This window comes from Meles meles, chromosome 4, assembly GCF_922984935.1.
Source record: "Meles meles chromosome 4, mMelMel3.1 paternal haplotype, whole genome shotgun sequence".
Lineage (NCBI taxonomy): Eukaryota > Metazoa > Chordata > Mammalia > Carnivora > Mustelidae > Meles > Meles meles.
This window is the reverse complement of record NC_060069.1, coordinates 101310503-101325528: the sequence shown is the minus strand read 5'-3', so window position 1 is coordinate 101325528 and position 15026 is coordinate 101310503. Positions and strand designations below refer to the sequence as shown.

The following is a 15026-nucleotide window of genomic DNA, read 5'->3' as shown; positions in this document are numbered from 1 at the left end:
TAGCAGAAGGAGACTTTCTTCTCCTTGGTTCTTATAGCAACAGGAACAACACAAACTAGATGGAATTCAATTAATGTATTTTGGGTGCTAATCAGTTTTGTAAATCACAATCACATTTTAACATTTAACTATATCACTACTTCAAAGATAATTTAATTTTAATTTTCATTTCTATTTAATCCTTATTTTTTCCTGGTAAGGAAGTCTAATACTTATTTCTAAATTTTTCTATCCCATGAGCAAGCTTTTATATACATTATAATTATGTGCACCATACATTATGTGCACCAGAAAGGAAGTACACCATAAAAGCTGCAACTTAAAAGAACTGTCCAACAGATAAGACTAGTACTAATTCATATAATTATGAATTCATATTTCATATAATTCATATAATCACTCTACTAAGAAGTATATTTTTAAAATTCAAGTTGTTGGTTTATTGAGTATTCTTAAAGAAAACACACCTGTAATATCCCATAATCATGGAAAGGACCAACAAATGCTTCCAATTCTATTCTAATCCTTTAAGGAATGGCTCTACTTTGCTCCTTATGTCAACGCTTAATTTATCATGGGAATAAAAAACACTTTCAACAACTTGAGATTCAACTTGGGAGAAGAACAAAAAATTCTGTCTCAGGTCACTAACTGGCTACTTAAAGTTTAAAACTGACCTTTCTGAGCTGAGCTCTGCTTTTTCAATCTGGTCCTGGATACTCGGGACTTCCAGTTATCGCTTAATGGATGTGTAATGGATGGGTATTTCTATAGATAGCCAGATTCATAATTGTCTAATAAAGGCCTTGCCTATGCTAAATATATAGAGATAAGTTTAGCTATCTCATGGTTTGAACAGCTAAAATCTAGTGCAATGTCTTTGTCACCCTACAACACTAAATTTCAGGTGCATACTTGGCTTACAGAATCTGGAGACCATTATGAAAAAATTTTCTGAAACTAATGATTTAGTCTATAAGAAAAAGTTATTTTAAAGTTCTGTGTATTTCATGAGATAGTTGGTATCTCAGCACACATGGCTTCACAAAAAAGCCGAATGATACCAAAGTCAGTTTTGAATTTTTCACTAACTGTAACCCTATTAATTACCTATTCTATGCCTCAAGTTTAGCATTTATAATAAAGAGAAGTTTCAGTAGTTGAAAAGAACATGCAAGAGAATCATTCATGATTCAATAAAATCCATAAAAAATACTAAGGTGCTAAGGCAACAAGTATTCTATAAAAGCTGAGTAGATAAACTGTGTCAACTACAGAGAGGAGAAAGGATTAATATGCAAATTTGTAAATAAGGCTTCCATAGATATTTACCATAAAAAAATAAAGTTACTCTCTCTAGTAGGTTGAACAGTTTCCCTCATAATTTCATGTCTACCTGGGTCCTCAGAACATAATATTACTAGGAAATGAGGCCTTTGCAGATGTAAATAGTTAAGCCCCTTGAGATGAAATCATTTTGGATTTAAGGTGAGTCCTAAATCCAATGACTGATGTCCTTGGAAGAAGAAGAGGAGAAAAGAGAGAGACACAGAGGAAATTGCCTTGTAAAGATGGAGGCAGAGTTTGTGGCTATACTGCCAAAAGCCAGGGATACCTGGGGTCACTAGAAACTGTAAGAGGCAAAAAAGATTCTTTCTTTTTTTTTTTCCAAACATGAACATTTTATTTAAATCTCAATTGTTTTATTCCTTTTTTTTATCAATTTTTAAAATTTTTTTATAAACATATAATGTATTTTTATCCCCAGGGGTACAGATCTGTGAATCGCCAGATTCACACTTCACACTTCACAGCACTCACCAAAAAATATGGAATGCTTCACAAATTTGCATGTCATCCTTGCGCAGGGGCCATGCTAATTTTCTCTGTATCATTCCAATTTTAGTATATGTGCTGCCAAAGCAAGCACGGCAAGAAAGATTCTTACCTAGAGCCTTCAAAAGGGATTGTAGTTGTGCTGGACCTTGCCTTTGGACTATTAGCTTCTAGAACGATGAGAAAATAAATGTTTTAAGCTACCCAGTTTGTGGCTATTTGTCATAGCTGTACTGAGAAACTACTACACTCTCTCTGTACTCTGACATGGTGTAAGCTGATACAGCAGTTTCATAAGTATAAATGGTGATGTCAAAGTCTCCAACTGATAGGAACATACAAGTATAAGGAAAGAACAAAGAGAAAACTTACTGGGAAGTTGCAGTGGTGGTTGCTGGGAGTAGTAAGTCAACTTTAAAAGGAAGATACTGCCCTCTGTCTGGAGTTGTTCCCTCTTAAATCCTATAAACAGATGCTATCCCAAAGTAATGTAACTTCTTCTAATCCCATACTTTCAAGAAAGTCAAAGACTGGTCTAAACAGGTATTGGTCATTTTTTAAGAAAATGACGAGATTTTAAATACATAAATAAATAAATATTTAAAAAGAAAATTATGACATTTATATTTCTTAGAATCCTTAGTAAAATACTGACATGAATAAATAATATTTTATGATGGTACATGATTAACAGCAAACATATTCTTAAAATCACTTAAATGAACATAATTTTTTTTTTAAAGATTTTATTTATTTACTTGACAGAGATCACAGGTAGGGAGAGACACAGGCAGAGAGAGAGGGGAAAGCAGGCTCCCCGCAGAGCAGAGAGCCGGATGCGGGGTTCGATCCCAGGACCCTGGGATCATGACCTGAGCTGAAGGCAGAGGCTTTAACCCACTGAGCCACCCAGGTGCCCCTAAATGAACATAATTTAAGTAGGTTCCACTCCCAGTATGGAGCCCAATGCAGGGCTTGAGCTCACAACTCTAAGATCAAGACCTGAGCTAAGATAAAGAGTCAACCATTTAAACTATTGAGCCACCCAGTCTCTCAGTTTCTCTCAAAAGATTATCAATGCCAAAACCATGTCAGAAAGAACTCTAACTATAAACTTGAAGAAATACACTCTCTTTGTCATCTCCAGGTTCAAATGAAACATTAGGAAATTGAGAATATTTGAATTAAATATATGCCTACCAAATAATATAGTGGGAAGAAGAGAAGATAAAGTAAATACACATTTTAAGTGGATTTTAACCATTTAAAAAAAATCCAAATATGTGTCTTTTAAAATATATTTTATATATTTAGTACATCCTAGAATTTTTATCCTTTTTAAGTAGACTGCATCTTCCTGCACATAATAAGTGTTGAAGAAATCCATGTCAATTAGTTTAGAGTTACATTAGAGAAATAGTTTTTACATTCTCCCCTGCTAAGCAAATGTATTTATCATATTCCATAACAGCTCACAGTTTGTTATACATTAACTGCTCATTCTCTGTGCCAATAAGACTGTGCTGGAACAACAAATGAATTTGGTGCATTCATTTAAATGATTCTGCAAACCACAGGCTACCCAGTTGTCTAATGATAAGAGAGCCCCAAAGCCACCTGATCACCATTATACTCCCTTATTATTATTATTATTATTATTTTTTGGACTAGCATGGTCAGTACTGTCAGGATCCCCATACCAAGAAGAGTGAGAAGGAAAAGTATACCTCAGACATAATGATGAAAGGGGGCTTTATTAATTCAGGCACCAATGATGATGTGACTAGATTGGAAGGAGAATGGAATATAGGGTCTGAAGTGCTTTATCTGCTCCAAGACCAATGCTGGTTTTGGCACTTCTTTCACTCTAGTGAGTTGCAAAAAAACAAGCAGGTGCTAGCAATCTGAGAGACCACATGCCAGCTACAGCTGCTTCAAACTGATTCAATTACATCTGCCTGAATAGTCCCAGGACATCAAACCAGTTGAAGAGATCCATAGGTTGCAAGGAGACCTAGTCTGTCCTGAGACAACCACCTGCAAATCTCCAGGTTTGGAGATGAGTGATCGTTCTATCCCTAGGCATAGGGAAAAAGACGGGTTGGGGGCAGGGGAATGGGGAATGCGATTTTAATTCACTTTAAACTTAAAAATTGGTTGGAGCCAGCACAAAAGGCCCTTCTAATTTTCATGTTTAAAATCTGACAGTAGCTGAGGTCTTAAGGATACCTTGAAACAGCCTGATTTTGTGAGAACATTTCCCAAATCATTGGGTACAGCACATTTACAGAACATGCTCTTGGGATCCGGACTTCGCTCCAAACCTTGTTTGTACAAAAAGGGGCCAAGCAGCTGGGAAATTCTGGAGTGGAGTGTGTCCTCATTAGTTCCCATCTGCCACCAGAACTCAGCTCATGGCAAGTTTGGCTAAGTCCTGGTGTACTCAGGTCCAAATGTGGGTCAGTTTTAATTACACTATACAGAATTCAGTGTGCAGTTTTTAAATCCTTATTATACAGCACAGAGGAATGGGCAGCTCTCCAGCTAATCAATTTTTTAAAAGTACATATATAAAATTTTTAAACCAGGGTAGACAGACAGTAGGTGGGAAAAAAATCTTATAAATGAGTACAATGGTTACTTAAGAGAATTATTAGTGAAATTGGGTCATGAGCAAGTTCTGTTTTAAAACTTCAAAGTCAGAAACAAACTGTTCGTTGATAAGAGAGGAAACTTAAATAAGGTACACAATGCCCCTTGCTCTTCAGTTTGAATAAGTAACAAGGCTACAGCTAGTTTACAGTAAATACCTACAGGGGCACTAGCTTTCATGGAAGCAGAGATATTTCCTAGTCTTTCATTCTTCACACCTCATCCCTTTCAATGTTTATCACTCATGGCAGGGGCTGTAGAAAAGGAAAAAAAATCACAAACTATCTGTTAAGAGTGAAAAACAAGGATGAGGGAGAAGAAAGACAGAAAGGAGAGCAGAGTGCGCATGTGCTGAGTATCAGACCCTGGGCATGACTTGGCTCTCAGTGCCATCCACACCAACTAGGGCCAGAATCAATCCATGCAGTCTATGTTCAGAATCCATCCTGTCCAAAAGCTTCATCAGGTGCAGAAGAGCTAAAACACTAAGCTTTCAAAGATAACTGTCAGCAAAAAATCCAGGAGTGAAGATGTAGGCAGCCAATGCTGGGCATTTAGCAATAGCACAATGCACCATTTTTAATGGATAAAATGTTCTTAGGCACAAGCCCTAATGATGATCCCTCCCAAAAAAGAAACTTAAATGAATGCTCAAAGTATTTTGGGGGGTTTTGACTAAGTTGTTTAACGCTCATCCATTAAAAAGGCAGAATGGAATTCTATGGGTTCAAATATTAGCAATTTAACATGTACTAGCTGTGCGATCTTGGACATATTGCTTCTTTTCTCTGAGTTTAAGTTTTCTCACCTGTAAAATGGGGAATAACATCCACCTAAGAGATTGTTGTAAGGATTATCAATAATACAGATAAAACATCTGGAATATAAAAGTCACTCAATAAATGTTAACTGTTAATCCAACTATTGTGAGTTAAATTGAGCCCTCAAAAGAGTTGGGGTCCTAACCAAAGTAAAATGGGTCCCACAAAATGGGACTTTATTTGGATAGGGTTCTTACAGAGGTAATCAAGTTAAAATAAAATAATTAGAATGGGCCCTAATCCAGTATGACTAGTGTCCTTATAAAAAAGGGAAATTTGGACACACAGATAAGCATGAAGAGATGAGAATGTGAAAAGACACAGACAGAAGATGGCCATCTCTAAGTGTATTAGAGAGAAGCCTGGAACAGATCCTTCTTTGACAGCCCTCAGAAGGAACTGGCCCTGCCAAAACATTGATATTGAAATTCTGGACTGTGAGAACCAAATTTCTCTTGTTTGAACTGTCTAGTTTATGATGCAGCCTAGCTAACTAATACCCAACTAACTAAAAATTTCATTAATCATCAATGTTTACTTTGACTCATCATGGTCAAAGCTGTACACCTGACATTAGGCAAGATAACTTTATGAACTCTGCTGAGTAATAGTCTACTCTATATATTATCTAGTGCTTTTTCCTTCTTTCTGATTGCTGTTCAGGCAGATACTGCTACAACATAAACAGGATGACAGAAAAAACCTGGTTTACTTAAGATCATCCAGTTTTTATTAAAGATAATTAAGGGAAAATCATACATAATCATACACACAACCATACACACGTAATTTACTTTTCTATTGTTGAGGGAGTTTGCATGAGAGATTATCAGGACATTTTACCACACTAATTCCCTTCTCAAGTGAATCAAGAAAAAAAGAAAGAGTTATACAGCCATTTACTCATTGCCAACTATGCCCCTTAACATAGATTGTGACAACCTTCCTAACAGAACCAACTAGTAACTAGGATGCACGGAAGCATACATGGTTTAATTGACGAAGATGTGTTCTTCATTGTTTGCAAGAGACTGGTTTTAAGGGTCTCTGACTTTCAAAAGAGGGGTGATAGTTGTCTGGGAGTTGTATCAAAGCCCTTCCACTGAAAGGTACACTTCCATAATCATGGACATTTAAGGGATGTGATTATCCTCATCTTAAGTTTTTCTTCAAATAGCCCTGGCCTTCTACAGACATATAGCACATGTACTCAGAAATGGTGATTTTAGGGGTGCCTGGGAGACTCAGTCAGTTGACTGTCTCAGTCAGCTGACTCATGTCAGCTCAGGTCATGATCTCATGGGTTCTGAGATTAAGTCCCATGTTGGGCTCTGTGGTGAGGGTGAGTCTGTTTGGGATTCTCACCCTCTACCCCTCCCCTCACTTATGTCTGCTCGCTCTCTCTCTCAAATAAATAAATAAATAAAATTAAATAAAAACAAGAGGGGAAAGAATAAAATTAATATGTAAGGAATACTAACTAATGCTGTGCACCAAACAAAGCATTTTGTATACCTAATCTAGTTTAATCCTCACATCTATTATTTAAAAGACAGATGTCCTTATCGCTATATTTTACACAAAAATTGAAGTTTAGTAAGGTTAGGCAACTTTGGTCAGGTCACACAGCCACTGCAATGTAGAAATGGGACTTCAGTGCAGGCAATTTGGACTCCAAAGCTCCTAAATTCAAACCCAGGAAAGAGATTTAGAACCCAAATATCCTAAAAGGTATTTGCAATTCATAGCCTCCTTTAAAGTATCTGAAGTCATGTGGATAGCAGATATCTTGCTAAATCTAACTCAGTTTATTCTCCTTAAGAAGAAATCAATTATTTACAAACATAAACTTCAATCAACTTAGATAAAATTAATTTCATTATAAGAATACCTGAAGGTCTTTTAGATTCAGTACAGTGGCAGCTTTTTTATGATTAGTATTCCAGGAACTTTATATAGTCCATTTACTTCTTGGAGATAAGCAATCACCTCTCAAAGCTCTAGTAGGAAGGTTTTCCACGTGAAATACCTTACATTAGACCAAGAATCAAGAGCTCCATGTTGAAATTCTGCATCTCTCACTTATTAGACTGTATAACACTGACAAGTACGTGAACTTTTCTGAGCTTATTTCCTCATCACGGATACAACGATGATGTTAAATAGATGACCATTAAGGTCCCTTCAAGTTCTGACACTATATGACATTGAGAATCTCTTCTAAAGTATAAGAAGCCTAGGTAACACTGGATAAAACCTCTAAGATAATCTATGTGACAATGCCCAGGCCAGGATCTACTTGCTCGCAGGCAATTAGATGGTCTTTCTTCGGTATCTAAGTTATAATAGTGATGGTAGTGATAAAAATAATAGTGGTATAGCTAAGGCTTATTGAGCACTTGCTATGTGCAAGCCACCAAACTAAGAATTTTACATATATTGTCTGATATTTAACTCAACACAACAATAGATGAGGTAGACACTATTATTTTTCCAATTTTCCAAAGAAGTAACAAAGGAACAGAAAGATTAGATAAGTTGATTGGGTCTATACTCATAATAAGTGGCAAGACCAAAAAGAGCTCTATCGACATATCTTTGTTTCCTGTGCTAGTCTTTGTGTTCCCCAAGGACAAGAACTTTGCTTTATTCATTTAGCTTAGCACTGTGTCTGGCAAATAGTAGGGCTCCATTTATTGTGTAGAATAAAAAGAAGAAAGAAAATGAAGGGGGGAGAGTAGAGAGAAAGAAAGGATATTTAGACATGCTATGTTCTTAAATGTTAATTTTCTTCCTTTATTACTTTAACCCTGAAATCACAGAAAAAATCTACACTTATGCCAGGCATCCTGGGGCTTGGCAATTTCTCCTTCCTGGGGATTCTATACTATATTTTCTGGTACAAGTCAGTGAAGCAGCTACTGTTACCTGGTTTAGTATTCTAGCAATTGATACTCTTGCCTCATCTATTAATTTCTGACATTGAGACTAACAGAAGAATATGGTTTATTCTATCACACTGATGTTCTGGGAAAAAAAGAATGCCCTTAATGCTGGCCTCTTAACGCACTGGTATAAACTAAGGTGAAAGAAGAACTGTTCCCAGAAGAAACGTACTTCCAGGCCTAACGGCATTCATGAATAACATTAACTAGTGGTATCAAAATTTGAGAACCCTAAACATTTTGATGCACTAGACACGGTCCCTTTCTGCAGCCTTTGCTATTGTCATGTGACTGCCAAATGCAGGACAAAATGGATCTCTAGAGCGGCCTCTCCAAAGCAGGTCTTAACTACCCTGTGTTGACTTTACCTCTACTTGGCTTCATCCCTACTTATTTACAGCTAGAATTTAGTAAATAACAGAAACCATAATTATAAACATGTATACAGTAAACACAGGGCCCATTACTTATGTTTAGCAAAAGCAGTTATAGATTTTTAATACAATCTGATCTTATCTGACACGAAGAAAGTTAACATACATTACATTTTTGTGTTTTCAGTGAGGTAGAGATTGGGAAAGACGGGGCAGGGGGATCTGGTGATAGAAAAATGGAGAGGGAGAGATGAAGAGAAAGTGATTTCTCAGGAAACTGATAGCATTGATCATATTAACACTGATTTGTTTATTCCTATGCTGCACAGTATATCTAAAGTGAGAAGTAACTTAGTCATTGAATATCTCAGCATTGTGTGAAAAATAAGTCTAAAGACTTTTCTCATGGCAAAAATAAATACAAAGCATATTGCAAATAGTGTTATGTAAATTCCTGATTATAATGAGGATCAATTCTTACATATTCATTCCTCATTTTAAGGATAGAATTTATCAGTAGTAGTCTCATCTCTGTCTGTTTAGCAGTATGAGAACTAAAGGAAGTCCAAAGACCCATCCAAAATATATAACAAGTAACAAATTTCTAAGACTTTCTATTCCTCTACTTCCAATACAACTCCAGATGTTTTATTCATATATGCATTCATTTAACATTTCCTGACCACCTACTTTGTATAAAGCACTGTATTAAAAGGCTGTGGATAGTCCTCTACTTATCCCAGTACCTGTTTCCTACTCCCAAAGAGATTAAGTTCATATTACGGTGATTAAAAAAACAAACGAACAAATGAATACAGCTTAAATGGAACAATATAAAGAAAAGATACACTAGCTCTAAGATTTTTGTTACCAGATATTAATGGCAACTTCTTAGCCTTTTATTAATATAGCATTGCTAAAGAAAATAATGCAAGTTATTTGAAAAAGTTTTCAATATCAGGAATTTGGGACTACCAAATACATTATTTACTTAAATACTTTTTATATTAAGTTGCCATTTTTATATTGCATTTAAAGAACTTGACTTAATTGGTATAAACTAGTCTCTAGTAGCTTGTCTATGCTAAAATTGTAGATATTTATCAGAAAGTAGGTAGAGCTATTAACATCTAAAACATAAACACTTGGGAAAAAATACCAGGTGACAGGAATTTTGTCAAAAGTAAAGGTTAATATTCCAGCCTTAAAACCTACAGCCAGAGTTCAGACCCTTTCCTAGGACTACCATTAAGTAAGTTTTACTGTTCTCTCTCTCACTTCCACCCAACTGCAACAGACACACGCACAAATCAAGAAATCATCTTATAATATACACTTAAATTCTCTGAATATGCCCCATGTGTCCACTAATAGCCAAATGCTTTCAAATCTGTTCAGCTAAATGGATCAATAACTACATCCAGTCTCACATAGTGGGGTTGCCAACATGGTGAAACTGAGCCAACACAAATTGTCTCTACCAGGACAAAAATTTTTATCCACCCAGTAATCTAGAGAGATCGACTTTTCCTAGGTATCCTTTAGAGAGGTTAACATGCACATTATCTACAGCAGTCAACAGCTAATAAAAAAAACAATTGTTGAGACTAGGATGAAGGGTTTGGAGAAAATAGTGGGTTTTATAATAAACCAAATGTAATAGTTCAAGGTCTACATCAAATAAGAATCTTTCAAATTCAGAGTACACAAAATACGTAACAGCTAGAGCAAACTGCTAACAAGCTTCTCTGTACGCTCACTCATATGACACAGCTGCAAGAAACAATTGAGCAGGTGCAACCAAGCTTTTAAGAATTCCTGCCTGTTGCCCAGGAACCACAACACCGTACAGTTGAGATTTCAAACAGGTGCAAACATTTTTCCATTCCTCTAGTGCTTGAGACAGTACAGCAGACAGTACATCTGCAACCACTCCTTACCTAAAATCACCACAGAAAATAAACTCCAAAGCAGCAAAAAGAAGTTTGAAAATAAAACAATAATGTCAAAAACAGTGGTTTTGCTATAGTCTCTGACCCCATATCAACAGTCACTTTAATAATACAGTTCCATAAAACACTGTCTAATCTCTTCATCAGATGAATGCTTTGTAATTAAAAGTATTCTGCCCCATCAAATCTTAGAAATGTTTATTTGATTCTTACAATAGAATGAAATGAAAGGTATGTATAAAATGCACTCTCCTTTGAAGCTGTCAATATTTATAAGTGCTCAAAAATTAACATTTTCACATTTTGAAATCTGTAAGCAATTTTAATACACAAAACTAGTAACTTGTCAGTTAATACATAGATTTACATAACTATAAGTAATTCAAATACATACCTGTGTAGCTATAGGGCACAGACAGACGTGAAATTTATCAGGCACTCTGAAATGCAACACAAATATATAAGTAAAAATTAGTTTTCTAAGTGGAGCCAGTATTTATGTTGAGGTAGTTTCTGCAGAGAAGTAGAAAAGAAAGCAGTCCTTAAAGAGGTGAATAATTTTATATCTATATTTTCCCCAGCCGATATTTCAGACCATCCCAAATTCATATGTGTGAATAAACACACAAAGAGTCCCTTAGCAATGTTACCAAAGCAAGTACCAGCGAGGGACTGAAACTCACCATGGCCCCTAAAATGAAAACGCTTTCACTAGAGGACGAAGCAAACACTTAAAAATGATTTTTTTTTTTTTTGGTATTCTTCCAACACCATAGCCTTCCTAAAACAAATATGACTGTTACTCTTTAAAATGAAACCACTCAGATTCATCTGCACTCAGTTGGATAGAACACTGGTAAGGAAGAAAGGTGCTTTTGTAGAGCAGTCCACAAACGTGCATGCATAAATAAATAAATAAAACCTTTGAATGTTCATTAACTTTAGGTTACAACAGCAAATAGGAGATTGTTTCTCTACAAGAGGGAAGGCTAAAGTCACACCAGATATAATGCCTCAAACCAGCCCACTTTGAGAAAACTGCCAATGAAGTAAGTATCAATACTACATAAATCCAGCTCAAAGTACGCAGAGTTTACGATTAGAGCTGAAACATATTTGCATGTAGGTGGAAACTGCACTGCAGCATGTGGCCTCTGGACAACTTGGACTCTTAAAACTACCATAATTCTTTCTGAAAGCAAACTGAAATGTTTAATTTACATATTTCTAAGCATGGTTAATGAACGTAAAAAGTCAGTAGGTCTACACACTTGCCTAGAAGTGTATACAGGAAATAATCAGTTTTGATGGTAAATTCAATGAAACACCATCTTCATACACTTCTGATGGGACTGTGAATTGCTAAGAAATTTTGGGAAACTATTGGGTAAGACGTATCAAGAACTTAAAAGTTTTACTTGGTGATTTTATTTTTTTAGGAATCTATCTTAACATGACTGAAAACCATAAATCTGTAAAGGAAAAATTATGATAGCAAAAAAACTAAAAGCAAACTACATGTTCCAACAGTGGAAAAAGTAATTAAATAAAGCATAGCACATCTATGTAAAGGAATATTTTGCAATAATCCCTAAGGTAACTTGTGGTACTATAATGTTATATAAACATGTAGGGTACCAATTGCATGGACATAATGAAATTGTGTAGATGAGGAAAAACAGAAAGTACAAAAATATTACAAATGATTAGATCTTAAATAATTAGATTACAGATCATTTTAATTTTTGCTTTTTATTTTTGCATATAGTCTCTGCAGTAAACATTACTTTTACAATAGGATAAAATATTAGCTGGCAGGGTAGGAATAAAAGAAAAAAGTAATAGAGTGCCATATGGAAATCATAAATCTAACCTTCCTAAGTGAAATAAATTAATTCAGTCACACATAAAATCCACTAAGTATACCTACAGTGAGAAACTCATCTTCACTATTTCCTCAGAGGGGTACAGCCAGGGTCTCTTTCATCCCACTGCTTTAGAATCTACACCAGTAATTCAATAACACATTTTTAATCATCTTAGTTAAACTTCTTTAATTATGCAGAGTGAAATGATGGCAAGAACAATTTAGGACTGCAAATCTGTTCAACCTATTACAGACTAATTTATTCACTAAGTCAACAATATTTAGTGAGCATCTAGTACATGCAAAGTGTTATATTGGCATTATGATATGCTAAAAGATAAAACAGACCATATCTTACCCTCATAGAGCTAACTATTTAAAAGTGCTAAAAAATATGCTCATATTCCTTCCTATTAACTTTGGCTAGAAACCCAAAACTGTTCTTAAAAAATAAAGTCTTAAAAACAAAAAACCAAAACAAGGAATATGTATATATAGCTCATGTAGAGATATAAATACAATATAGTTTAAGGTATTTGTGATAGATAAGGTACATTTTAAAACAAGAAAATATGTATCAGACTTATTCTTTCATATTATTGCACAAAAACTGATATGTAGGTAACATTCAAGAAAGAGTCATGAGTACATGAGTGTATATCACTTATAAAATGCCCTAATAAATCCCTTTAAGTATTTAATTTTGTTATACGACCTATTTTTTGTTAACAGAGAATTATATAAAAGAGACCAGTTATGAAGGCATATTTAATCCAACCTCAGATGCCAGATATCTAAGCCTGTCTTAGATTATCTAAAGCCACACAAAACATATGCACAATTATTAACAGGCTATAGTCAATTTATTGACAACCAAAGTAGAGAAGTGGTTACTTGCTAACCTTGCCAAAGACACTGTTGCATCTTTAAGACAAAGGAAAGGAGACAGGATTGGAGAGATGAAAGCTGAGGGGATCTCTAACAGCCAGAAGTGGTGATGGGGGTAGGTGAGACCATTTTTATCGTGTGGATAAAGTGATGCCGAATAGAGCTTCTCTTAATAGCAGTTCAGCTTCCTTTTGGCCCATTACCATATTGTAACCAGCATTGGCCCCTCTGAAGCAACACAGGATGGTTTTAATGGGGTCAGCTTACACGAGGTGGTGACAAGAACGAAGAGAAGTTAGTCATGTGAGCGATGATCTGTTGGTAGCGATGATCTGTTGGTCTGGAGCTCAACGGAGCTCCGCCCAGCAGCAGTTATATGAGGTAGCATGGTAGTTAAGAGATTAGCTTTTACCCTCAGACAAACCTAGAATCGAATTCCAGGGCTCTCTCTTCAGTCATGTGGTCTTGAGCAAGTAACATTTTCCCTGTCTGTAAAATGAAGATCATGTTACCTACCCTTATAGGAGTGTTTGTGCCTATTACATGTTATAGACATGTAAAGGAACTAGCACACTGCCTGCTATAAAGTAAGCATTGTTGAAGGGAAGCTCCTAGTACTGCTCTAGTTGTTTGAGAAAAGGAGAGGATATCTGTCCCTTTAAGCTAAAGTGCTAACTTAAGCAGGAGTAAGGAGATAGAAAGATGGCTTACTCAAGATATCATTCTGTATTCACAGCTCATCCAGAGCCAGTCAGGTGCTGGATGTTCACAGAGTATCTCTGAATCAGGAAACACTGTAACAATAGTAATAACCACAATAAGCAACTCTAATCAGCCTTTTAAAGCACCATTCCTATTATTGAAGAGCAAGACAGTAGGATTTCAGTATTATGGGCAGCAATACTGCCCATTTTTTCTGAGTGAAAAATGAGGGCTTATTTTTCATACTTTACTGAAACAATCAAGGAACAGAAAATAAGATGAAATAAATGTAATTACTCAACAGGACCAAGGCCAAGGTGTTGTGGGCTCCTTAACAGTCAATCACAAGTGGCAGAAGCACCTCTTTATGTTTTTTAGGGAGATCCTGCAAATGACCTGAGCTCACAAATAATAGAAAATAGAAAATATATAGTTCGCAAATAGAAATATATAGTCAGTTTTTCTCTCCTGGTTTGGAATATTTAAGTGAAGGAATAATGATGTTGTTCTGACAGTCTTTATTTCTGTTTTGATTTGGAAGACAGCACAGATCCAGAATTGTTAAATGGTGTCTCCAGAATCCTATTCAGATGATATAATCCCTAGAGTGGTTTGGGTCACATGAGGATGAAGTTGCTATCTGCACCATTCCAGATGGAGATACACTATAGAGAATTTCTGTTAAGTTCTTTCTACTTCCAGGTTGGCACAGCTGTATTCCCCAGGGGGAACTGAACAAGTCCAATTCTGTGCTGTGAAGTGCAGGAAAGTTTATCTTCCCTCCATACTGGTTAGGCCTGGCTAGAGATGGAAGAAGGGGTACTCAGGGTACCTTGTGGGCCATTAATAAATCGAACAGCTAATTCATTTAAGGCACTGAAAATGGCTTCAGCGGGTTCTGTAGTGACCAGTGGCTCCATAAAAGAGCTCTGGACTTAAATTTAGACCACAAACTACTTCCCCAGTGACCAAGTGAGCATCCTTAAGAA

General features: G+C 35.8%; 1 protein-coding gene and 1 non-coding gene across 11 annotated transcripts in view; both read right to left on the bottom strand.

The window, feature by feature from the left end:
- Positions 1–15026, bottom strand: part of ZBTB20 (zinc finger and BTB domain containing 20) — an 813196-nt gene that overhangs the window by 577906 nt on the left and 220264 nt on the right. For all 10 annotated transcript variants that reach the window (XM_046003199.1, XM_046003196.1, XM_046003198.1 and 7 more), the window contains one exon: positions 10975–11020. The gene's annotated coding sequence lies outside the window, so the exon portion shown is untranslated. The remainder of the gene's footprint in view (positions 1–10974; positions 11021–15026) is intronic.
- Positions 1824–1930, bottom strand: LOC123941042. Its single transcript, XR_006818142.1, has one exon. It is a non-coding gene; the product is annotated as a U6 spliceosomal RNA (small nuclear RNA).